The 27244-nt window shown below is 41.4% G+C and overlaps 1 protein-coding gene and 1 pseudogene across 2 annotated transcripts in view; one reads left to right on the plus strand and one right to left on the minus strand.

Annotated features, from left to right (window-relative positions):
• The window catches only part of BRINP3 (BMP/retinoic acid inducible neural specific 3), a 662162-nt gene that overhangs the window by 481824 nt on the left and 153094 nt on the right, over positions 1-27244 (minus strand). The window lies entirely within an intron of this gene.
• On the plus strand, positions 992-21992 carry LOC111943370 (coiled-coil domain-containing protein 180-like; annotated as a pseudogene). The gene is made up of 25 exons (XR_015273798.1): positions 992-1156; positions 1924-2537; positions 3365-3447; positions 4705-4814; positions 4905-5033; positions 5200-5310; positions 6387-6482; positions 6614-6696; positions 7380-7468; positions 7907-8020; positions 8679-8852; positions 9370-9485; positions 10283-10430; positions 11666-11761; positions 12330-12547; positions 13063-13228; positions 14319-14521; positions 15034-15180; positions 15450-15594; positions 15806-15922; positions 16373-16495; positions 18185-18456; positions 19017-19072; positions 19844-19925; positions 20929-21992. The product of XR_015273798.1 is annotated as a coiled-coil domain-containing protein 180-like (transcript).

Consider the following 27244-nt stretch of genomic DNA (forward strand, 5'->3'; position numbering starts at 1 on the left):
GCCGCCTCTCCGAGCGGGTCCGAGAGGGCGCGGGCAGTGCTCGGGACAGGTGATGGCCAGAGGCCGGCGAGCAGGGTGGTGCTGCCCGGCGTTGGGGTTGCAGCCCTGGGTGCTCGCACCCTTCCAGGGTGCACAACGCTGCCGCTGGTTTGGGGGAAACCACCCAGCGGGTGTGCTCGTGCCTTGAGGTGCTCGGAAGCCGGAGGGCGACCGGCTCTTGGCCGTGTGTCCTGGGACGTGGGCGGGCGCAAACGCCTGGAACGGGGAGCAGCCTCTGCGGGATCCATGAGGAAAGCCGTCCCGTGGACATGCCGGGGGTCTTCTGGCCAGCCACAGCTGCCTCCATGGGGACGTCGGTGGAGGGGCCGCCAGAACTCTTGATGCGAGGACGGGACAGGACGGGACAGCACAGCGTGTGATGATGTTTCTCCTCAGAGCCACACTCCGCTGCTGAGCAGCACAGAGCTCGCACCGCGGGACCCTGGGTGCCTCCCTGGGGCGCTGCAGACTGGCTCAGCTGCAGACGGGGAACAGGGACGTGGCGTGGTGGGACATAGCACAGAGCGCCATTATCTTGTCTTCCAGGTATTTTAAGAAATGGGCTGAAATCCAGACAAAAATATGTTTTCCAGTTTCTGCGCCTTGACCTGTAGATCAGAACAATGGTATTTCTTAGCCGTAAGGCAAAAAAAGGCGTTAGTCTAGCCTCAGGAATGGCAACGACTTGGGTATTCAGAGAAAATGTATGGGGAAGACCTTAGAAGTTCCTTCCCCTAAGCGGAGGTGTGTTCTCATTGCCGTGCTGAGCTGAAAGGTCCGGTCGTGGGAAGTCTGGTCCGCCTTGTGCAGAGACGAACACAAACCGGGGGCTGCGTTCCCCGGTTCCGTAGCTCAGGTCCCGGGTGAGCGGGCCGGGATGGCCGGCCGGGTACTGCCGGCAGCGGCCGCCGGGGGGCGCTGTGGATGAGGCGGGCCCCGCCCCCGTTGGTCTGACAACGGCACGCGCGGGCTCGGCGCGAGCGCGTCCTAGCGGGACCGCCTGAGGGCCCCTGGGGGGCGGAGAGAGACCCGGGAGCGACACCCGGGAGCGACACCCGGGAGCGACAGCCGGGAGCGACAGCCGGGAGCGACACCCGTGGGGCCTGGCAGGGGAGCGGTAGGCGTGGAGTTTCACCGTTCGGAGTCTCCGGGAGGCTACGAAGCTGCTGTGAAGGCTGGTGCTCCTTTGCTTTAGGACAAGCTGAGAGAGCTGGGGGTGTTCAGTGTGGAGAAGAGAAGGCTCCAGGGAGACCTTAGAGTCCCTTGCAGTGCCTACAGAGGCTCCAAGAGAGCTGGAGAGGGTCTTTGGAAACGGGCCCGGAGTGGCAGGACAAGTGGGAATGGCTTCAAACTGCCAAAGGGTGGGGATAGATGGGAGCTTGGAAAGGAATTCTTCCCTGTGTGGGTGCTGAGGCCCTGGCACAGATTGTTCAGAAAGGCTGTGGCTGCCCCATCCCTGGGAGTGTCCAAGGCCAGGCTGGATAGGGCTTGGAGCAACGGGGGATAGTGCAAGGTGTCCTGCCCATGCCAGGCAGTTGTAAGATGATCTATCTTTAGGGTCCTTTCCAGCCCAAACCATTCTGGGATTCTGGGATTCAAGGAAGGCCCTTTTCCAAGTGAAGTGTTGTATCTCCTCTTGGCTCCCAGCTTGTAGTTGCCAGTTCTGGAAGCAGGCGCGGCCAGTCAGCTGCAATGAGCCATGTGTTCTCAATAGGACGAGTGTGACATGTTCACAGAGAGATCTGTAAACAGATCTTCAAGGCCCAGGTCAAAAAAAGCAGAGGATTGAGTAAAAGCCAAAGGAGTTTGTTGTGTTACTCAGTTTGCTGGCTGTTGAAATGATCCCAGGTCATTTTCAACATTTGTGGTTTTGGTTTGTTTTAGGAAAAAATGGATGTGTTATCTCCAGCATATGCTCTCCAGTGAATCTACACGTGTTCCCATCTCTTTGTTGTCTATCAGGTTATATTAACTAAAGGCAGAATCACAACAGAGTGGTAAAACGTTTAGAGGCATAATTAGCCAAATACAGGCATTTTTAACTCTGCTGTTAACTTTGGTAACTGTAAGCAAGGCAGCACAATCCAGTTACTCCACTTTTCCTCTCTAAGCAAAAGATTATCCTTTTTTTTTTTTTTTTCTCATTTTGAAGATAGCCTTAGATGAAAGTGGTTATGCATGTGGTGTGTAGGGTTCATTATTTTACTTTTCTCTTCTGCTGTCTTTCCCCTGCTGTTTTTATTAATTATTTTGTCGCTGTTCTCCATTCAGTAGGTTTGAAGGAATTCTAATTGTTGAGATTATGTTTCTTTAAAGGCTCACTTAGCCCACCTTTTGGATGAAGGAAAAAAGACAAGATTCTCTAAGAAGAGTAAAAAGTACACTTTAAATAGGCATTCAGAAATGTCTGCTGATGCCATGCCATTACCATGTAATCAGCAGAAATGTGTTGGTGAAACACCCATCAGTGACTTCACAAAAAAGCCACAGTCAGACAGGTAAAGAACAGAAGCATAAAACCCCAATGATATGTTCATAACTAGAGGGATGAAATTGACAGATTTTCAGTGGGAATTAGGAACTACTGAATTCTTGGTCCTAGAACTAACGACTTGTAATAGACTGTCTCCTTGCCAAGTGTAAATTTAGTATGATGAACTGCTTGCTGCCCATTGAAGTGCAGGCTAACAGACCAATATTTGCAATAGAAGGCATATTGTATGGCTTTCCTTTTCAAAAGAAGTTGTCTTTGCTCATAGCAATCTAGATATATACCCAGTATGAAACATATTTTTTAGGCTGTATTTCCAAGTAAATGGCTTACATGATGATGCTGTAAGATACTGTGACGAACAAGAATGAAGATAATACAACCATTCTTTTTTATCCTAAGCCAGCTGCTGAATAATGATACAGGGATTCTCACAGACCCCAAGGAGAAACCCAGTGCCCAAGCTGTTGGGAAAAGCACTTGGGCAGATAAAGGCTATTTCCACGTTTCTTGCTGGTGTCTCCTAAAGAGTTCACAGTTTTTTACCTGTTAGAACTGTTCTGTATGTCTCTGTAGTTTACACATTCTAAATCTAACATGTATTGCTTTAATGCCATCTTAATAGATTTTAAGCTGGGATCTACCATCCAGGCTTCAATTTGTCTCAGAAGAAGCAACATTGATTCTTTAAATTATATTCTTGAAAGTTGGGATGATACTTAGGATCACTTTAATGTTACATTTTGCCAATTAAAGTGAATTATACTATTATGTTAGTCCCTCTTCTGGTGCATTAATAGTACAAATTGAAGCTTTATTCACTTTCTGTTTCAGACAACCTACACCTTTTTCAGAAGCATTGGGAAATGTAGATGCAAGTTCAGCTGAGAAAGTCAGAAGCCTGCCTGATGTAGTTGGTAAAACTGGTTTCTCTTAATGTCATCTATTTTAATTTGCATTCACAGGAGACGTGGTACATGTAACAGTTTTAGCTGAACAAGGTATGAAATTGTGCTGGTTTGAAAGAAAATCAGCAGGAGAAATTAACCCCACACAAATACCTTGTGAGAGATTTTGAATTGGAGTTACAATTGAATAGAAAGATTACAGTAAATGCAATGATACAGAAAAACATTTAAAACACAAAGGCAGAGTACAGCCTGGCACCCTTGTGGTCAGGGTTGCAGTGGTTGCAGTCCTGCCAGAAGCAGTGGTCTTGTGAAAGTTTGGGTCCTCCTCTGGATGTCCAGTGGTGGTGGTGGTGTCCCAAGTGCCCAACTGCCCAGATTATATCCATGGGGTTCAGGTGGTACATCCCCCAGGGCAGGGAGGTTCACAATGGAATGATGGAATCCCTTGAATCTAGAATATTTTTGGAGTCCTTGATCAGCTGCCCATTCTGCTAGTACATATTCAGTTCATTATGGCCCATTGGCAGGCATGACTCTCACTGGATGGGTGGTGCTGCTGCTTCCCCAGCTGAAGGAAGGATAAAGAAACACTATCTCACCCTGCAGGGTCTGCCTCTTCTCATTTTAACATCCAGCTTGTATCCTGGGGGGTCAGGTATGCACTGAAAATGATCTATCATTAACAGCTCATCACAAAATGAGGTAGAGGGGAGTAGAATACATAGTTTGGTTACAGCCACATTGGCACTTTTTTCTCCTGCAAGGCAACAAAAATCAAGCTCAGAAATGGCCCGACAAATTTTGATGATTTGAAGCTTAAGAGGCCTCATCTTCAAATTTTTGTTTCAAAGTTTTGATGGTTTGATGATTTTGAAGATGAAGAGTCTTCTAATAGGAAAAAAAAGCAGTTGTGAAATTGTCAATCACAGGTCATGTTTAGCATTATAAATTCCAGTTTTGATGTAATCAAATCTCATTCCTGAAATGTTGCAATTTTTTTACATCATAGCTGAGCTAATAGTTGCATGTTATTATCCTTCTGAAAAACAGAAGTTAATAAAGGAAATTTTAAAATACACTCTAGTATTTTGTATTTTTACCTCCATTTGCTAAGACTGCACTTCCCAAGGAAAGATGTTGCACACTGTGAGAACTGCACAGACTACAGCAGTTACAGTGTAGATTGAGGGATTTATTGTTCACGCATCCCATATTCTGCAGCAACAGTTCCAGGCTATAGAATGCTCATTTCTTTCTCTGCAGTTCCTGAGGAAGCAGGCAGTGGTACATGGAAGTACCTGGCAGAACGGCGGCAAAAGCGTCACGATCGAGCAGTGACCGAAATGCAGCAGGAGCTGGACGGCATTGGCAGGGTAAAGCAGGATCTTTTAATGCAGAGTCTTGAGTGCTCTTCTAAGGTCAAGGCCCAATATTGAAATGATTACACTGACCTACCGTTTTAGGAGATGGAAGCCTCTGTTTTGAAGATTCAGGAATTCCTTCAGCTTAAAGTGATGAAATCAGATGAAAAGAGTAAACTTCTGTTTGAAAAGATTGCATCTGACATGGCTTTGGAAGGTTTCTCATTTGAAGTAAGGCAGCTCAGAGCATTGGCTCAACTTCAGTTACTTGTACCTGCTCTATGTAATGTCTTCTTATGGTTCACTGAAGTCCTAAATTATTGGGTTTTTTCCTTTTTTATTTTTTTCTTATATATATTCACTTTTCAATGAGATTGAGAGTAGATTTTTATTGCAGGGTTTGGAAGAACTGTGGAATATGATCCATGAAGAATCCTCAAACAGAAAAAAGTGGATTAGGGCAGTGGACGAATCCCTGAAGGAGATTGAAAGGAGTCGAGCTGTTAAAGTGAGCTGCAGTCTCAATAACTGTTGCCTAAGCATAAGATTATTTGCTGATACCATGCTGGATGCAGAGCAGGAGTAGCTTGTTTCCACAGGAGTCAGAGGCCTGCCAGTAGTTCTGTTATGTGGTGATTGCTTTCTTTTCACTAATAAACTCATTTATTTTCACTCATTTTACACCCACATAATCAGGAAAAGCTACTTTTTTCCTAGTTTTATGGTGTTTCTTTCTTTCACGATTACGGATACTACAGGTGCAAGGAATATGTGAGCTGCTTTTATTTTCCTGGAGACTTGTGTAGGTCAAACTTTCATCTGGTCTGTTATTTTTTTGGGGAACATAGCTATTCTGCAGCTGAGAAGGAGCACAGACATGAGCTAGCTTGATTTTAGTTTGTGTTGGCTGGGTGTCAGTAGCAAATGTGTTGCAGTTTTGTAGTATCCAGCCTAACCTGTCAAAGTCATTGGACATCATAGGAAACGTTTGGATAAAAAAATGGATAGACTCTGGAAGAGCTTGCTGCACTGTCCTTGTAGGCAAATAAAAACTGTTCCATCAGTGCCTGTTCCTCCTCTCTTTGTAATTCAGGTATGGTGAGTAAGTCTGAGAGTATCACCAGTAACCTTTCTGTTGGATTAGTTGCAACAAATGGCAGAGATGAACACATTTGCTTTAATTCTGTGTTCACTTAAAACAGGCACTGGTGGATTCCCTTCAGATATTTGAAGGGAAGCTGGTTTGATTTTTAAATTCATATTGCAGCCTGTCTGCAGAGCACTCAATTATCACGATTAAAGAGAAATCAGCTGAGTAGTAGCAAAGTGGAATGTTTTCATTACTATTTTTATGAATTAATGAAAAAATCAGTCTTTAAGATAGCTAAGAGTAATATTTTTAAATTTACTTCTCAGTCTGTGTCATCCAATTAACTTAAATTCATTTTAATTTATTTAATTGATTAATTAATTAAATTGATTTTAATGGAAAAATTGTCTCATTCCTGTAGTTTTTTGACTTTGAAAATTGATATTTGAGTTACACTTTTCATTGTTGATTTTCTTTATTATTTTATTGCACAGATAGCAGATGTACTGACCAAGTATACCTTGAAACTGGAAGAAATTTCTTTCTTCTTGGCAGCTGATGTTCACAAGCTCATTAACAATAAGGCCATGGTAAATGTTTTAAAATGGCTTTAAATAAAATAATGCACAGTAGTATGGATACTCTGATTCATAATTTTATATTTTAAGTACTGACTGATTTGTATTTTAAGATACCTGACTCTTGTTTCCTACTTTGATAGCACCTTGTTGCCTCCAAAACATACACAATCTGACATAATAAATGAATGGTACAGAACTCTGGAGAATTTAAACAGGAGTATTGGTAAGTTGAGAAATCATAAAACCAGTTTGGAATTCAAGCAATCTTTTCTTTTTTCCCAGGCAACAGTGAGGCAGACAGTTGCTCTGAAAGTGCATGTTTGCTCAATTCTTTATTCTGTATGTTCCCACTTACGTTCTCTGTTGCTTTGAGCTGGCTACTAGGAAGACCCAAAGAAGCTGCCTGTGACATCACTTTCCTTTGGCCAGTGCAAACACTTCCTCATGGTGAGATCTAGCAGAAACTGGCTTGTTAGAATTAATCTGGGGGAAATAGAAGGTTAATTTTGACATGGATCAGTTCTCAATCCTAAAAAAATCCTCCTTTTGAACTCTCAGAGAAGAAGAGGGGAAATATTGCAGATAATTCCTTTCTCCAAGTCCTGTAGTATGCCTTCCCTCTGTGTCTGCCTTCTCTTGCTGCAGAGCACAGTGAGCTTTGTAGCCTGTATGGTAGCATGGAGGTTGGTAGCAATTGTAAATAACTTGCTACTTTGAAGCATAATTATAAACAGCTGTGTATTAAGGTGTCTCTTTTGATTGGTTGGTGGTGTCACAGTGGTGTGCAGACACTGCTGGCATCTGTCCCTGTGCTGAGATTCAGCACAGGGCTGCTGCCATGTTTCCTTTTCACACTGCACTGTGAAGTACAGGAATGTTGACCGTGGTCTGTTCCATATCATTCAGACACACCTAATGTGGAGTGCATGGAGAAAATGTGCATCCAGTATGAGCTGGTCCAGGACAAATGTCAGGAAAAAGTGCGGGTCTGCAAGGTGAGTGTCAGCTTTGGGTGTGGAAGTGATGGTACGATATGTCATTACAGTAAAATATGTTTGAGGATCCGCCAAACATTGAGATAACAAGTTTTTAACCTCTTACTCTGTTCAAAAGGTACTTGAAATGTGTAAAAGCTCTAACAAATGCCAGTAATGAAGGGGGTGCTGTCCTGCATTTACCTGGAGGATGCAAGGACCCTCAGCCTTTGTGCTAAATCCATCTTATCTTGGCAAAGAAATTCCACCTTTCTGCCTCAGTTTCTCCCTTTATATCCAACTGAATTGTTTTGTTTACTAACGGAATGTGGGCTCTAGGAGGTTGAATCTTCCCTCTGTCCATTACAAGCAAATAAACACTAAGTTTAGCTATCTTCTCTGAAAGCCATGCAGTATTTCTTATATGCATGTGAATAATTTGCTATTCTTTTCACTTAGATGACCCTGTTGGATATTTGCACAGTAGAAGATGTTGAAATTGTGCATTCCAACATGCTCCAGATGACTGAGAAACTAAAACATAGGTTTGAAGAACAGCTGGAGCACATGAATGTGCGTCTATTACATTTATTTTTATCACTCCTTGGGATTAGTCCTTTCTTCCTGAGCTCCCACCTGCAATGCCTTCTGCATTGTAGGCTATTGATGTCACATTAGAAAGAGGTCCACAGTGTGACTAAGCACTACAAAGAAGCAAAGTTTGGTGTGGAAAAGCTTCCAGTGGAAGAATTCATAATTATTGTGTTTATTATTTGTATTATAAATATATTGTATTTTTATTATAATTTATATCTGAAATGCATATGATAGAGATGAATGACGTATGGCCCACCCAGTCTGCCTTATGACAGAGGAATATATTTAAATGATCTCCCAAATGTCTTCCAATCTGATCTTTTGTGATTCTGTATATAAAAATGACTGGGCAGTTGTTCCTAATGTGATAAATTGTAGAATGTGATTTGGTGCTTTATGATGCCAGAATAAACAGAAGTTTTGATACTCTCAGCTTGTACTACAAAAATCCACATTCTTACCCAGTTTACTTGGATTTTTCATTTTTTTTTAACTCTCTAAATAGAAGACACCATGTTGAATACCAGTCATGTAATTCCAGGCAGCCTTTTATCACGTTACATATCCTCTTACTCATTCATTTCACCTTCCAGCAGTTTAAAAAGAACTTGTTCACTTGAATGTTTTTCTTTAGAGTGATTTTAAGGAGATGGCTAAATGGCATGAGCAGCATTGTGAAGGCTTGTACAACTATGTTCAGGATGCCATGGCTCTCTGGGATGTCCATCAGCTCCAACTGTCCCAGCAGGAAGATGTACTTCAGAAGAAAGTAGATGAATGCAGATGGGAACAGGATAACATAATTCAGGTATAAACATAAAAACAAGGGTGTGCTGTAAAGAAAGGACTTCTTAATGCAAAGAACCCTCTGGAATTCAAAATAGCTGCTATAAAATTAAAAACATAATATCTGACTTTTGTATTGGAATTTCTACTTTTCAGTTTCATTCAGTCAAGTGCATTTTTGCTAACTCCTTGATTCACACTGAATGGACAGTCCTGTCTTATTCTTGATAGGGCAACAGAGTTAAGGATCACTGCTGCTTTCTGTATAAAGTGGCTGCAAGTTGCTATTATGGGATGTTGTGCAGGTATAGAGTCTGGTTGGATGCAAAGTTCTCATAGTTACAACAGCCAGCTTGGGATAGCAATGTCAGAGGTGTTCATTATCTAGGCAGATCTTCATGGGTGATGAGTTTTGCTAAGGTAGCTTCCCTTATTGGTGTAGAATATATGTACATAATTAACTTACTTGAATCCTAAATAGTAATGGAGATTTTAGTATCTACTAAACCATTATTACTAGCTTTTTCATGTGGCCTTAGATGATGAAAGATAATGTGGATACAAGTTTGGAAAAAATGAAGATGGCAAGCTGTGAAGAAGAGCTGAAGGAATATTTGGAGAAAGCCCTTTCCTCTTTAGATCAAATTAGAACTAGGTATGAGTTTTGTATTGTAAACTTAAAAAGTAAAGCATATTTTAACGCTGGTTGTACTACTTAGGTCTTGTTTATGCTATTGTGTGAAGGTATGGGAAAAGACTGCTTTTTACTTCATGTAAGAATATAAAATAATGTACATATTGAACAAGGTTAAGGCAAATAATACCCACCGTTTAGGAATGGGACAAAGGGAGACTGCTATCATTCAAAAACCACACTCATTTGAGCAGTTAAAAGGAAGTCAGAGGTAACAGACCAAGTGAAAATACAAGTCCAGATTGCAGAAATGGAATGTAACCTATCTGAACATATACATAAATTCCCCATAATTATCTTTGTTTAGGAGACAAAGCAAATGCAAATGTAAATGAAAACAAGTGTGAACATTGATTTTTCTTGAATCAAGATGTAGCTTTATTTTCAAGTAAAAGGAAGATGGACCAGAAAGGCTCAGTCGCAGCTGAGCACAGTGCAGAACTAACATGGAAGACAATATTTTAACACCTTTTATGTAAGCAGTGTTTGTATGGTTCCCCATCCAAAAGGAAGGATGTAAAAGGCTTTACTATAAATATTTCTTAACTTTTGTGCATTTATTTATTTGTAATGAACTAATCTCTAACAAGCCAGAATGTGATTGTATTCAGTGTAAACAGGTCGATCGCAACATTTAGCCTAAAGGTTTTATGAGACTGATCAGAAGGTCAGATTTAGATTTAAAGGCACTATAATCATACTGAATTTTATTTCTATACATACTTGAGTCTCTTCAACAGTGACCTTAAATTGGACAGGAATGAGACACTCAAGCAAATTGTAATGGATGAAGTAATGGCTTACCCAAAAGCTATTTTGTGGGAATTGATTTCTTATAGAATATCCATCAGCCAGCATTTTAGTGTGAAGGAAATCTCCAAACAGGTAAAAAGAAAATATCTACTGGTTTAGAACCTTATTAGTGTATTCATTTTTCACTTTAGAGAAAATTTACCTTTAAAATCCAGATTATATAAAGTATTGTTTCAGCCATTGAATAAAGTGCTTTTGGTAGAGAGAGCAGAGGGAGAACAAAACATTTCTCAGTCCCGCTTTTAACTCTGTCCTTGTTACAAACGGCATTTTAGCAAATCCATTTGCCTTTTGAACAAAGAACTACAAGGTAATAGACTTAAAATAATCTATTTGAGTGTTACAGGTTCTTTAGATAGTAAGTGATCTATTCAAGACTATCATATCTTACTGAAATAGAAACATTTTGTGAAGGAATATGGGTTTCTTATAAGCAAATCCATATTTTAAAACAGTGTGGCAGGTATTTTTTGTTGTTGTTTTGGTTTTCGAACTTGCAAGGCACGATAGACTCCACAGTTCAAGATCAAAATAATACCTCAACAGTCCAAACAGGTATTTCTGCTTACTTGTTTTTCAATTTCTATTTCTTTGGACTGTAACCAGTAGAAGTCTGCTTTAATTGTAAGTAACTAGTTGAGGCTTCAGAAGCTGAACAAACAGTGGAGCAGCAAGCTGAGAGCATTGTGCAAGGAGGGCAAAATCAGAGTATCCTGAGTTGGAAGGGAATTACAGGGATCACGAAAGTCCAGCTCTTGGCTTTGCACAGACATCCCAACAATCCCAACGTGTGCATCCCTGAGAGCATTGTCCAAATGTTTCTGGAGCTCTGGCAGCCTTGGGGCTGTGCCCATTCCCTGGGCAGCCTGTTCAGTGCCTACCACCCACTGAGGGAAGAACCTTTTCCTAGTACCTAGTCTAATCCTCCCCTGGCACAGCTCCAGGCATTCCCTTGGGTCCTGTCCCTGGTCACACAGAGCAGAAATTAAAGTTGCCCCTCTATTGCCTTCGAGAGGAGCTGCAGCCCCCAGTGAGGTGTGACCTCAGTCTCCTCTCTCCAGCTGAGCCAAATGCCCTCAGCCACTTGTATGGTTTCCACTCCAGAGCCTTCACTATCTCTGTGTCCCTCCTTTGGACTTCTCTAGCAGCTTTAGGTCTTTCTAACATTGTGGCATCCAAAATTACCCCCAGGGCTCGAAGCAAGGACATCCCAGCCCAGAGCAGAGCAGGACAATGGCCTCTCTCAACTGGTGCCAGAAGATAGGGACAGTTGTCAAAAATCAGCTGGAGAAACAAACTTAACGGAGAAACAGGTGATCTTGGCACAGGAAATTGCAGAAACAGAGGAAGAAGAAGATGAGGAGAGTGTTCCTCATAAAAGTGAAGAAAATGAGCATGCAGAACAGGGACTAAGCATTATGCAGGTAAGTGAGCAAGAGAATACATTTGAAAGTGAAGGCAGTCTTGACCAAAATAAGGAGGAATAGGAAGTCTTTCTGCTGAGAATGAATAGAAAGTCCTTTTTTGCTTAGTTTGTATACAAAGCACCCAGGGCTCTAGATCCTTTTATGAGAAAATGGAGTTTATAAAACAATTCACAACCATTCTTTTTGATAATTTTTCATAATTTTTTTTCTAATCTGTCTTTCATCACAGTGTTCTCAGCCTGTAGTGAATGATTTAAGCTAAGTATTTGTACCAACGTATTAGTTTTTCAGTTTCCATGAATTAATACCATAACGAAAACGTTTTCAAACATTGTTGACTCTGCCTATGTCTTGCAGGCATATATATAAATAAATATATAAATATATAAATATATAATTATATAAATATATAAATATATAAATATTGCAAGCACTGTGTAAATGTCCAAATTAAGAATGAGAACATTATTCTAAATATCCTGAGGATTCCTAGACTAGCTGGTGCGCTGTTAATTCTATGCTGATACCTTTAAAAGTAACGTGATAATTTCCCACTGTTTCCCAGTCAGCATCCAAGAGCAGCGAGGCAGAAAGTGCTGAAATTGCCACGGAGATTTTCTCCACTGCTAGTGGAAACACTTTTACTGTTCTTGGAGTTGAAGAGGCAGGAAAGACTGACATCACAGAGAGTTACCTTACGAGTTTTGAAAAAGAAGAATCCCTTCCTATGTATCTGAAATATGTACTTCTCACAGAAGCCATGTTTGTCAAGCTGAAGGAAAGGTAAGTAGAAAACAAATTCTGTTCTTTCCCTTTATGTAACACACAAATTTCAGCTGCTTAGAAGAAACATTAGACTACAGAGGAAAAGTTATCTAATTAGTGTTGTATAATTAGATATTTATATTGTTAGCTATTTAATTATAAAATTGATTGTACAATTATTACATTATTCCACTTTTGAAATTCATACAAATACGAGAAAATGTTTATATTGCTTTGTATCCATGGCTGTCAAAGTACCATAAAAACATTTACCTTTACAGAATATTCATCATTTAAGGAAAATTATCTAGTGAGACAAGTAATTTGCCCAAATTCCCTGCAAAGCCTTGAAGGTGAAATGCCTGGTACTCAGTAGTATGCAGCTAGCTCAAAAATTCTACCAGTATTATGCAAATGGTACTGAAACCATACCTTCCTATAGCCAGAAGTTAAATTCTTAGAAATTATGTATTTAATAAATTCTTACTTATTATTTGCTGTTCCTCACCATAATATTTCTTTTTCAATCATAGGATTCGCCTCTGCTTTTTTGAGCACTTGGAGAAATGGTTTGCAGAATCCTTGTCAAACTCCTATGTCTTTGTAGCTGCCAAGAAAGAGGAGCTGAATTCAAAACTTCTGCTGCATCTTAAGTTGCATCAAGGAAAGCAGGAGGATATACAGACAAAAATCTACAATGTTTGAGCTGGTATTGACTTTTTTTTTGTATTCTGAGCATCACATGTGTTCCTAACATGATGGTCCTAAGTGGGCCAAAATCTGTTTCAGCACTAGTTGACTTAGTAGTAGAAGACAATAGAAAGCAGTTGGCTGTCAAGAATTCCCAGTATATTATGTTACTTACATATTTTTAAAATGATATTTCTTTTCTAGAGCTCTTCCTGGTTTGTGCTGTGTTATTTTTGGAAAAATAGACAGTAGTGCCTTGATTAACAACTGCATTGCAGAAGATACTGAACATTCTATTGTCAATGTTTGTGAATTCTCATCCACCTTGAAATTATTTAACAAGAGTCTGTGCTGTACAAAAAATATTTTAAAAGTATTGCAGGAAAAGAAATTAGCAAGTTGGGAGAGCCAAAATGTCAGGGCCAAGCTTCTGAAAACATGAGAGGGAGGATTTAACTCTGTGAAATAGCATTGAGCAGCTACAGAGCATCGTCTAACTAAAACTCCTTTTGCATAGGAAGTGTCAAGTTTTTATGGTGAGAAAAAGGGATTTTAGACAGGTTTCTTGGTCTTTAACACATAAGCAAAAAATTCTGCTTTTGGAGAGCAGGCAAATAATTTTTCAATTTCCCTTTTTCTGCAAAGAGGACAGGTGCTTCTTCTGGCAGCTTTCTTCAGGTGGTTGCCTGGCTCTTGATTTATCCAGCTATCATTCTGGAAGAGAGACTAAAACTGATTTTTTTCCTTCCCTCACAAAACTAGGAAAAGTGGATGATTTTCCATTAAAAAATATGGCCATTGGTTTTGTTACGAGACTGAGAACAGAGAGATAAATGGAGATGTCAGCAATGACCAAAAATAAAGGAAAAAGAATGCTTGGAGCAGACAAGAGACACATGTGGTTTGAATGGATTAGGAGCTGTTAAGGATCTGTGTCTTACACAGGAGAAAAGTCAAAGAAACCAAATGGAATGTATTTAATTTGTATATTTCAGCTACTATGAGGTATGGCTTTGTTTTATTTTGCTGCTGCTGCTGCTGGTCACAGGTTGACTGGGCATAGTGATAGTTCACAGTAAACAGGGAATAATGTTCCTGTTGTAAACTTCCTTTCTTCTCAGAGGAACTGTCACTTCACAAAGAGCATCTTGAGCGCCACTGTGCAGTACTGGCAGAAGGCCTGGAAAAGGAGAGAGCTGAATTCCTCAGATTTTCAGACCAGCTAAATAACCTCAACACACACTTCAATTCCCGAGTCAGTCACTTGGAGTTTGAGTTGCTCCACGCTCCTGTGACTGAGCAGTAAGTGTGCCACTGCTGTTGCTGTGAATCTCCCTAGTTAAATACTCCTGATTTCTGTCTGAGGTGTTTATGGTTTGCATTCTGAACCTGTTCTTTCATATGTTAGTGCTCTTCAATGAAGACTACTTGATAAAACTTGAAAACATGTAAAGAATTTCATTCTCTTGCCCTGAAGAAATTAAAATCAGGACTGAACACCTGGAAATTTTCATCTGACAGTCTTTAAGTAGAAAAGATGTTTCATTGGTTTAGATTTTATCCAGTTTACTGAACATGCACTGTAAGAGCAGCTGACTAATTGTTTTTGAAGAAAAAGATGCAATAGTATCAGCTGTTGCTGATACCTTCCATGGGTTCATCCAAACCATCCCAACTTGGGGAGCTGCTTTGAGAGTCATAAATCACTTCTGAGTCCTCAGATTTGCTCATGTCTTTACAGCCAGCAGTTGTTGAATCATTGTGTTGTGTTCCTTTTCAGACATCTTTCCTTATCTTTTATTATTTGCTGTTAGGTCAGCTTCTTCCAGCAACAATCTGGAATCAGAGCTCCAGAACCACCTGGAGTCCATCAGGGTTACTGTGAGAAGTTACCAGCAGCACTTGGAGGAAGCATTAGGAAAATTAAGGGATTCAAATGTGGATTTTCTCAAAAGTTGCAGGTATATAGATTTCATAGAAGTGTTGTTTATAAATGGTGACTGAGTTCTGGGAATCAGCGTTTGTTGCATAGGCAGAAGAGTAAAAGTAAATTTTATTTTGTTATTCATCTAGTTTCCCATTTAAAAAAATAAATGCATCTTGTTAAAGCACAATTATTATGCTGTTTTCATCACATTTGTGTTGATATATATGTTTCAGGGCTGTTGAGCTGAAACAGTCTTGGGGAAAAAGATGACTCACAGCCAATTGTTTTTATGTTTGCTTTCAGATTATTTTCAGAGGTCGGTAACTTTTCTTCTGAGGAGGTATAGTTTTTCAGCAAGTGTCTTCAGAAAGAAAGTAAAGAAATTGACTCCTTTGAAAGTTCAATCAAAACAGATGTGGAGGAAATAAAATCGAGCTGCTTGGAGCAGGTATGCAGAATTACATTATTTCAAATTATGTTTTCTGTTGACATATTTGATGGGATTTGCAGTCAGCCTGCTTTCAGATTAGAACTGTAAATCTGTTCTGTTTGGCAATTACATGATGGAAAAAATTAGTAAAAATGGCAAGGTCTATCACTTCAGTTTTAAAAAGTGAAAAATTATCTTGTTCTGTCTTTTGTTTCTGACACTCTTAAAGGCTACAGAACTGTTCAAGCAGTCTCAAAAAAGGTTTGCTTCTCTCTCTCTGAGTCGAGCCTTTATGAGGAAGGTCCCTCAATCTTTGAGGAGGTTACGACAGCAAATCAAATCAGAGGTACAAACAGAAACATCAGAACTTTGCTTAAATTCGTTATAATAATTTTCTTTTTTATACCTTTGAGGAGATTTTGGCTGAATTCATAGTGGACAAATATTACATTATTTTTATGTTGATTTCAAACCTGTTTTCTATCTATCTGCTATTTTCAGCAGTCACTATCTGCTGAAAAGCTTATTTTTAATAGTGCTGACACTGTGCTGGCACGCTATGGCCTTGCAGCACATTGAGTGTATACATCTGAATTCACCAGCATTTTTGTGTGGTGCAGCAAACAACGTGAAGCATTGCTTTTGTGAATTACTGTTTTCAGCTTCTCCTCTGAGTACCAGGGATTTTTAACCAGTTTTTATCAGTGGTTCTAATGGTCTAATGGTAATGAAAGTGGAGCCTCTGAAACTCCTGTGGATGGGGACTTTACTTCTCTGGTGTTTGCTTCTGCTTTAGGTAGCGAATTCCACTTTGCAGTCAGCCACATGAAAGTCTTACCTGGAAAAGCTCCAGCAGAAGAGAGATGCTTATGTTTGTTCTACTGCAGATAAAGAAGTAACTTCTCATCAGCATAAAATGGTACTTAATTTGATTTGTTATTAATCGTTATTAATTTGGTAAAAAGTAGTATTTTTGAGGAAGACTTACATTTCCTCATATTTGGGGCTGGGCAGGAACACAGAATTTTTGCTCAGAAAGATCCTTGTCCTGGATTCAGCTGGGATGGAGTTAATTTCTTCTCAGTAGCTGTTGCAGTGTTGTGTTTTGGGTTCAGAATGAGAATGGTGTTGATAAATCAGTTTTTGCTAAGTTGTACTTATCCTAAGTCAAGGACTTTTTTTCCTTGTCTCCTGCTCTGCCACTCAGGGGGTTCACAAAGGAAACTGGCAGGGAGCATAGCTGAGACAGGTGACCCAAACTGGCCAAAGGGATATTGCAGCCCATGGGATGTCACATCCAGTCTGTAAACTGGGAGAGTTATCTGGGAGGGGCAGTCTGGGTTCAGGAAGGGGCTCTGGCATCGGTCAGCAGGTGGTGATGGTGTTGTGCATCACTTGTTTTTCACTTACTATTATTGTTATTATTGCTGTTGTTACTATTATTATTATTATTACTATTTATTTATTTACCATTATCACTGTATTTCACTTTACTTTCAATTATTAAACTGTTCTTATCTCAATATACATGTTGGCCTTTGATTCTGCTCCTCATTTCACCAGGGCAAGGAGGGAGAGAAGGAGGGTTGAGTTGTGCAGTGCTTGATATCTAGCTGGGTGTAAAACCACCATAGTCCTTTTTGGACAACCTGTTTTCCTGTTTACCAAACCAAAACCTCAGCCTCGTATACAATCTCATTTCTTCCATGTATGTGTACATAAACTGGTGGCAGAACAGAGGCAAATATATTGTTTGCAAGAGTCAGCATGTTTGAAAAGGTTAGAACAGTTAGTTTAGTAAATACCATCTGTCTTACCATCTTTTTCAGGCTTTAACTTCTGAAAAGTTGTATGATTTTGCCAGAGAGGTGTTGGAACAGCTGAAAAAGAGGAGCAAGTATCTTGACTGCTTCTTAGTAAAAGCAAAGATTCCACATGCCACTCTAAGATAACATTCACCTTCTCTATTTCCTTTAATATGAAGAGAATTTTCTTGTGTACATACTTTAATGGCTTTTCAGAATCTGTGCTTTGAATTTTCAAATGAAAAAAGAATCTGCATTATGCCAAGATGTCAGAGACACTGTAACATTAGGACAGCCTTTTTAAGAGGCTGAGTAAATCACCAAGTCTACAGAACGCTGAAAGAGATGCATGGCATTGCAGTGAGTTGCTCAGTTCTTCACAAGAGTTTGTTTTCAAGGTGTAACACTATTCAGAGGTACATATTTCACAGGTTTCTTTTTTTTTTTTTTAAATCCCAGATGTGTCCTGAAGGGATTTTGTTTTTATCAAATGGGGTTTGTTTTCTTTCCTCCCTTTTCTGGAAATTCTGTCTTTATTTTGTAATCTCAGTGGATCATTGTTTTAAGAGTATATCCTTAAATACTGTTTATGATGATTATGAGAACCTACTCTTAACTGCTTAGAAGTGTTTTAGAGCTGTATAGCTGTAACAACATTGCTGACAAAAAATTTACTTTAGCCTGTGAAGCAAGATACTGTCCATTTAGAAAATCTGCTTTAGTAGCCGGTCATTACATGGAATGCTTTCACTAACTGCCTGCTACAGTCTACAGGGCTTCCTTTATCTTTCTTCCCATTTCAGGAGGACTTCACTACTCCTGACACAGATGGGACATTGCAAGGGGACTTAACAACTCTTGACATGAATGGGAGGTTACAAGATTCCTTTGCTCCTGCTGTCCCAGAGATGAGAGCAAAAAAGAGCTCTCATTGCAGAGAAGACAGTCTCAGAGATGAGAGCAAAAGGATGGTGATGGGACTGGATCCTGACAAATTCCCTTTGTTAAATCCAAGCAGAATGGATACATCTATGTTTAATGATTTGGCAATAAATGTTATCAAAAATTTATCTGGGTAAGTACTTGTTTGCCTAAAGGTATTTTTCTTTCCTTGTCTTTATTTATATTTTCTTTGCCCAGAACTAGTGAATAGACTGGTCATAGGTAATACTACTATGTATTTTCTGATCTAACTTTAAAAATTAGTCTAGCTGAGACTGCTTTCTTTTTAAAACCAATATTTCTCATAGCCAAATATATTTTTGAGTAATAAGTGACATCTAGTATACAATGATAAATTTCAGGTATTTAAGTTTTGTCTTCTAGAGATTTATTTTAGTTAAAAGGTGATTATCTGCTGCATAGTTGACTGAATATAAAAAGTGTAAAATGAAGACTATGACAAATGTTTGATTTGCAAATAGTATTTTAATGTAGTTTTGCTTGTAGAAATTCCAAAATACCAGTTAAACAAATCAGTCCCATGAAATTACTTCTATGTACACTGTCAGTTGTGAAAGTAATCCTATCTGTTACATATGAGCTCAGAAATTTAGCTCAGCACGTGACAGGGATAGAGAGCATGCCTTGTTTGCTATTTGTTATTCAGTAGTACTTAATTTGGTTTTTTTTTAGATTTGACCTATCAAAAAAATCCCCAAACCTAAACCGCGGGAGGACAAATGATCCAGGTGTGCCTGTATTTCTTTTAATATTTTCTTTTCATCTAAATTGCAGTTCCTGGCATTTTACTGCACACGGTCCAGGCCAATGGCTTCTATGCTAGGAACTCTGAGATAGTTGTGCTTCTCACCTCTTTTCCTGGACATTTTTACTTAGATTAAGATGATTTTGAATTCCTAAAACAATGAAAGCTGCAGAATGAGATAATAATGTTATAAAGAGTACCTGTGATAGCAACAGGGAAGCAGGGTTGAGAAAAGAAGTGGTGCAAAAATCATGAAATATATAGGGAATCAGTGTATTCTCACAGTGTATTATCATCTACTCCAAAGTGAGCACAGAGGTAACCCTAGATGCTCCCTGCCTAGTGTTCCCATTTCCTCATGTCTCTTCTGCAGACCTTGACTCCTCCAGCCATTTCCAAAGCTTTCACATTTACAAATCCCCATGACCACTAATACTATGAATGTAGCCCATTCATTCTCCTTATTAACCTGCCTCAAATTTGCTTTACATCTCTTCCATTTACCATGTATTTTCTGTGACATTCCTGGGACTCATGCCCCAGCTCATAACCTTTATTGCTGTTGCCACTTCTGAGTTACTTCAGGCCTGTCTGACAGAAATGATTGTTCCTGTTGTTGTCCCCTACATATTACAAGGAAACATTATAGAAATAAGAATACAGTATACATATACACATCAAAAACTTCAGTTGGTTGGCATTTATGCAATATCCTTCTTCTTCCCTTGTTAACTATAAGCAATTCTTCCCCCAGTAAGGAAGAGGGTATCTGATGCACATTCTCAGAAGTCTTCTAGCAAGAGTTCATCTCGGGGTGAAACAAAGCGAAAAAAAAGGTGAGACCCATAAAGTGAGGAATTCCATTTAAAGTATTCCTATGCAAGAATTTACCTAGACTTGGTCTATACACTGAAAGATTCATACTGCTTATTTATATTCCCCTTCTTTCCATCTACTGCTTATCCCTTGGAATCTCTTACCTCTTTATGTCCACATGATCAGCTTTGTGGGGCTTTTTCCCCACATTTTGACTGGAAAAACATTTTTCTTTTTCTCCTTCAATCTGCTGCAATTTTGTATTTTGCAGTTGTTGAAATATAGACTAACCCTTCAATCAGTGGGGCTGAATTTTCAGGTGTGTCTAAATAGTTTGTCTTCAGCTTAGTCCACAGATTGAGGAAATGAGCTACTGTGATAGTGAAAACAGCAATAAATTTTTGAACAAGTGAGAGTTTAGAGGAGAATTCTGAGAATCATTTTCCATCAAAATACTCTATTTATATTGTCATGGTTTGAGAATGGTATTCCCCAATTTTGCACTCCTACCAAAACACTCCAAACCGTGTGCCACTTTCTCACTCCCCTTTCCCTACAGCAGCTGGAGAGGAAAATTGGAGGAACAAAAGGTGAAGATAAGGTTGAGATAAGAACAATTTACTAGAAAGAGCAATGAGATTAAAAGAAGAACAGTAACAGCAGTGATGTTAATAGCAAAGTGTACAAGAGAGGCAAGCGATTCACATGTGAATGCTCACCACAAGGAAACCCGTGACAGTACCCGACTGCCACCACATTCCCCAACAGCAGGGACCCTTCCACCCACCCCCACAATGGTGAGAGGTGGTAGGGAATAACTTCCAGGTCCTGCTCATATCCCCTCCTGGCTGCTGTAGAAATTAACCCTGTCCTGGCCAGAACCATACAATACTAGTTTAGGAGTTACCTTTTTTTCTAATTTTTCCTTAGTTTCATGTCTGTTGTATGACTGACTAGCTCAAATCATCAGTCAGAGAGGAAAACACTTGTGGATAGTTTAAAATTAATGTTTTTCCTTTCCAGTGAAAAAGGCAGGAAATCTCTTACCAGGGACGAGAGAGCACAGATACTTGGAAAGAAACCTCCAAAGTCTGAGTGAGTCGAATATTTCCAGAACAAGAAATTAATCTATAAAAAACCTTGAGGTATGTATGTATGTATGTATCATTGTGACCTATAGAATTCACTACTGAAGGTATTTAGCCTTGATATTTATAGGTCAAAGTACTTCCAGAGCACTTCCTTTTTGCAGCATTGTAAGAGTGAAGATCTAAGCCACCTAGTTCATTCTGTCTAATGTCTGAAGTGGGGGGTCTTACTGGAGCCCATTTTGTACATTTATAAGAAGTGGGTGGGGAATGTAAAATAGCCTCTGCTTCAATTCTTTTCACACCTAAGAAGACCAATACATTTTATGTCTTCATTCTTGTGCTCAGTGTTCCATTAGCAGGATAAACAATGAGCAAACAGGTTCCATTCCCTTTCTCTAAGAAAATTATCATATTGTTTCTGGATATGTGCAGCTGTACTCCATAGAACTGAGATATTTTGTACATGTGTCCTGGGGTGACTTTATGATACTGGTATCCCCAATCGTCTGGTTTATGTTATATATTAAGTTCTGCACCTTTAAGACTGGCTTTGAGAGCAAGAGAGGGGGAAGAAGAAGCGCGCAGTGTGTTAAAGAAAACATCACTCCCACACACCCCGCTCCTGGACTGTGGTGTCTACAGCACAGACAGACAGCGGAACAGAGCTTCTCTCTGGCTTTTAGTTAGTTTTAGCTAGCTGAGGCAGAAGAGTTCCCTGGACCTTTGTTTTTTTCAATTTTCTTGGATCTGTGCAAGCCTGCTCTGGACTGAACACCCAGCCAAACCCCGGGAGCTCAGGCCTGTGGCCCACCGGGGCCTGGGCCTCGGCACTTTTCCAGCGCCGGAGGGACTGATAAGAACCTGAGCGAGCCGAGCTGCACCACATCAAAAAAGACTTTTCTTCCTAGACTTACCATCCCATCGAACAGCAAGAGGTTTTATTATTTAATATTACTCAATTTCTGTTAAATAAACAGCTTTTTCCACTTCTCTCCACGGAATTTTTTTTTTTTCCTTTTCCCAGACCCGTTGGTGGGGAGGGGCATTTCCCTGTGGAGATCCCCATTTGGAGTTTTCCTTCCTGATTTGCCCTAAACTAGGACAAATACAGTTCTTGGCGCCCGAACGTGGGGCGAGAGAAAGTGGAAAAACCTGTACTGATTGTTGGTTGTATTTATTCTGTATTGGGATAAAGCAGTCAGTAATCATGTTGTTTAGATACATAATGTCTCTTGGGGTAGAAGCCTTCATGTGGACCTGGTCCCTAAAAGTTTTTGAGGTTTTAATACCTGTCTTTGCCCTCTTTCACAGTAGAGGGGCACGGATTAGAATGGTTATTGTGCTGGGCTCAGTGATAATGATTTATAGGAAGTTTATAGAACTACTGAAGTTTCTGTCAGGTATGTTTGGCTCATGGTTTCTTCGCCCGACCCTGCCTCCCAGTCCTAGTAGCACATTTTGGGAGTTTATTGGTAATTGCACCCAGTTTGTTAGAGGAAGACCAGGGGATGAGGTGTTTCAGCCTTTTCTTTCCTTCTTCTCCTTTGAATCTGTTATGTCCCTCTTTGAGAATACCCAGTTTCCCCTGAGTGTTAAGGATACCACTTTCCTGGTAGTACAGCTGGCTCAGCTGTTAAGCTTCCTCTATATAGTCTACAGCTTCTCTAAGATGAGGGCTGAGATATCCAGAAGAGCCAACGAGACCCCTGCCCCAGAAGTAGACTCAGGTGTGGGAAATCCTGAGTGGTGTAGAGAATAGGAGAGAATTGGCCGAACTCTGGAGGAATTTTCTGATCCCCCAGCCTGGGAATTTTCACGTGAACAAATTCAGAACCCAGATGAAGTAAGGAAATATCTGGAAGAGAATTGCTGTGATGATTCTAAAAAGAAAAATCTCATTGCAATAAGCTAGGCCCTAGCGTATGCTTATCGCACGGTGCTAGATACTGTAGAGCAAGCAGGTAAATCAGCAGCTACCCCAGTGACTCAGGCTAAACCAGACAGTGAGCCTAAGCCAGCAGCCAAACCAGACAGTGAGCCTAAGCCAGTGTCTGTTGCTCCTGCCACGAGAGGCATGAAATTCAAAACCAAAACCGATCGGCCAGTAGATGATGATAATGGTGATGCGGGGGAAGGACCCTCAAGACCAGCAACTGACACAAAATCAGAAGGCACTGGTGAACCTTTCTCCCTGAAGGACCTTCGTGGCCTGAGAAAAGATTACACTCGACGACCTGATGAATCTATAATTAGTTGGTTAGTCCGTCTGTGGGATGCTGCAGGTGAGGCTACAGTTCTGGATGGCACTGAAGCGAGGCATCTGGGATCCCTGTCACACGATCCGGTTATTGACCAGGAGATGATGAGGGGGGCTGACCCTTATAGTCTCTGGGAATGGGTCCTAAGAAGTGTGGCACAAAGATATCTGTGTGCAGACGATCTCTATATACAGCAAACTCATTAGAAAACCATAGAACAAAGGATTCAGCGCTTGAGAGAAATGGCAATAGTAGAGATTGTCTTTGTGAGTGACTTAAGTACTAGAAATCCAGACTTGGTGCCATGCACATCTGTGATGTGGCGAAAACTTGTTCGACTTGGGCCACAAGAATACGCTTCTGCTTTAGCAACAATGAAGCAGGATGACCGGGAAGAGACTGTGCTGGATATGGCGAAGAAGCTTCGAGCATATGCAGATACCGTGCATGGCCCCATACAAACAAAAATTGCAGCTATGGAAACACGTATGCAAAACTTCCACAACAAAATGAAGGAGAATTTCAAGAAACTCAGAGAAGACCTTCTTCCAGTCTCAGCAGTACAGACCAGGAGCCCTGGTACTCAACGCAGAAGTTCCCCAGATAGAGAGAAAAAGCTAAGAGCTGAGCTGTGGTTTTTCCTACGTGACTGTGGAGAAAACATGAAAAAATGACATAGAAAATCTACTGCTGCTCTGGCAAAACGGATGCTTGAACTGAAAGACAGCAAGACTCAGGGAGAATACTCCACCAAAAAGAAAGCCACTCCAGTAGCCTGTAGTCAAACTGACAAGTATGATGGTAACCAAGTTTAGAGGGGCCCTGCCTCTAGCCAGGTAGAGGCTAGGGAAAACCGTGTCTTTTGGACTGTGTGGATTCGTTGGCCTGGCACATCAGAACCACGAAAATATGAGGCCTTGGTTGACACTGGTGCACAGTGTACCCTAATCCCATCAAGATATGTAAGGGCAGAATCTGTTTCTATTGCTGGTGTGACAGGGGGATCACAGGACTTTACTTTAGTGGAAGCTGATGTGAGCCTGACTGGAAATGAGTGGAAGAAGCACCCCATTGTGACTGGCCCAGAGGCCCCATGCATTTTAAGCATAAACTACCTCCGAAGTGGGTATTTTAAGGACCCAAAGGGGCTTAAGTAGGCATTTGAGATAGCAGCTATAGAGACAGAGAGCATCAAGCAATTGAACACTTTGCCTGGACTGTCAGAGAACCCATCTGTAGTAAGACTCCTGAAAGTAGAAGAACAGCGAGTACCAATTACCACCTCGACGGTGCACCGCCGGCAGTATAGGACAAATCGAGATGCTGTGATCCCCATCCACAAGATGATCCGAGAACTGGAGAGCCAAGGAGTGGTCAGCAAAACTCACTCACCCTTCAACAGCCCCATCTGGCCTGTGCGTAAATCTGCAGGAGAATGGAGATTGACTGTGGACTATTGTGCATTGAATGAAGTGACTCCACCTCTGAGCGCTGCCGTGCCGGATATGTTGGAGCTCCAGTACGAGCTGGAGTCCAAGGCAGCGAAGTGGTACGCCACTATTGACATTGCCAATGCATTTTTCTCCATTCCCCTGGCAGCAGAATGCAGGCCTCAGTTTGCCTTCATGTGGAGGGGAGTGCAGTACACCTGGAACCGACTGCCCCAGGGGTGGAAGCACAGCCCCACCATCTGCCATGGACTGATCCAGGCTGCCCTAGAAAAGGGTGAGGCTCCAGAACATCTGCAGTACATTGATGACATCATTGTTTGGGGAAAGACGGCTGAAGAGGTCTTTGAGAAAAGAGAGAAAATCATCCAGGTTCTCCTGAAAGCTGGTTTTGCCATCAAGAAGAGCAAAGTTAAGAGACCAGCTCGTGAAATTCAGTTCCTGGGAGTAAAGTGGCAAGATAGACGGCGTCAGATTCCCACTGAGGTTGTCAATAAGATCACAGCAATGTCTCCACCCACCAGCAAGAAGGAAACGCAAGCTTTCCTAGGTGCCATAGGTTTTTGGAAGATGCACATTCCTGAGTACAGCCAGATTGTGAGCCCTCTTTACCTGGTCACCCGCAAAAAGAACACTTTCCAGTGAGGCCCTGAACAACAACAAGCCTTTACTCAGATCAAACAGGAGATCGCTCATGCAGTAGCCCTTGGCCCAGTCAGAACAGAACCAGATGTGAAGAACGTGCTCTACTCTGCAGCCGGGAGCCACGGTCTGTCCTGGAGCCTTTGGCAGAAAGTGCCTGAGGAGACTCGAGGCCGACCACTGGGATTCTGGAGCCAAAGTTACAGAGGGTCCGAAGCCAACTACACTCCCACAGAGAAGGAAATTTTAGCCACCTATGAAGGAGTTCAAGCCGCCTCAGAAGTGATTGGCACAGAAGCACAACTCCTCCTGGCACCCCGACTGCCAGTGCTGGGGTGGATGTTTAAAGGAAAGGTTCCTGCTATCCACCACGCCACCGACGCTACATGGAGCAAGTGGATCGCCCTCATCACGCAGCGCGCCCGTATTGGAAACCCGAATCGCCCTGGGATTTTAGAGATAATTACAAACTGGCCAGAAGGTGAAAACTTTAGTCTCACTGATGAAGAAGAGCAAGAACAAGTGACATGGGCTGAAGAAGCTCCACCGTACAACCAACTGCCAGCAGAAGAAACGCGCTACACTCTGTTTACTGATGGTTCCTGTCGCGTCGTAGGGATGAACCAGAAGTGGAAAACAGCCGTATGGAGCCCCACACGACAGGTCGCAGAGGCCACTGAAAGAGAAGGTAGATCAAGCCAACTTGCTGAACTCAAAGCTGTTCAACTGGCCCTGGACATTGCTGAAAGAGAGAAGTGGCCAAAGCTCTACCTCTACACAAATTCATGAATGGTAGCCAATGCTCTGTGGGGATGGCTGGAAAGGTGGAAAAAGGCCGACTGGCAACGCAGAAGAAAGCCAATCTGGGCTGCTGATGAGGAAAAAGACATCGCCACCAGAGTAGAGAAACTGTCTGTGAGGGTCTGTCATGTAGATGCCCATGTCCCCAAGAGCAGGGCTAATGAAGAGCACTGAAACAATGAGCAGGTAAATCAAGCTACAAAGATAGAGGTGTCAAAGATAAACTTAGATTAGCAACACAAGGGAGAGTTGTTCCTAGCTCGATGAGCCCATGACGCCTCAGGCCATCAAGGTAGAGATGCCACCTATAAGTGGGCACAAGACCGAGAAGTGGACCTAACCATGGACAGTATTTCCCAAGTTATCCATGACTGTGAGACGTGTGCCACGATCAAGCAAGCCAAGCGGTTGAAGCCGCTATGGTACGGTGGGCGTTGGTCCAAATATAGATATGGGGAAGCCTGGCAGATTGACTACATCACACTGCCCCAAACCCGCCAAGGCAAGCGCTACGTGCTCACAATAGTAAAAGCCACCACTAGATAGTTAGAAACCTACCCTGTGCCTCATGCTACAGCCCGTAACACCATCCTGAGACTTGAAAAGCAAGTCCTCTGGAGGCATGGTACCCCTGAGAAGATTGAGTCAGACAATGAGACTCATTTCAAGAATAACCTTATAAACAGCTGGGCTAGAGAACATGGCATTGAGTGGGTGTACCATATCCCTTACCATGCACCTGCTGTGAGAAAAGTAGAGAGGTACAATAGACTGTTAAAGACTACCTTAAAAGCGTTGAGTGGAGGATCTTTCAAAAATTGAGAGCAGCATCTAGCAAAGGCCACCTGGATAGTTAACACCCGAGGTTCCACCAATCGAGCAGGCCCAGCCCAATCCGAGCCCCTGCATAAAGTAAAGGGAGACAAGGTCCCAGCAGTACATCTCAGAGGTTTGTTAGGAAAGACAGTTTAGATCAATTCTACTTCGAGTACAGACAAACCCATTCATAGAGTTGTTTTTGCTCAAAGACCGGGTTGCACATAGTAGATAATGAAGAAAGATGGAACAACACAATGTGTACCTCAGAGAGATCTGATAG

The sequence above is a fragment of the Cyanistes caeruleus genome, chromosome 9, assembly GCF_971803275.1.
Source record: "Cyanistes caeruleus chromosome 9, bCyaCae1.hap1.1, whole genome shotgun sequence".
Taxonomy (NCBI): Eukaryota; Metazoa; Chordata; class Aves; order Passeriformes; family Paridae; genus Cyanistes; species Cyanistes caeruleus.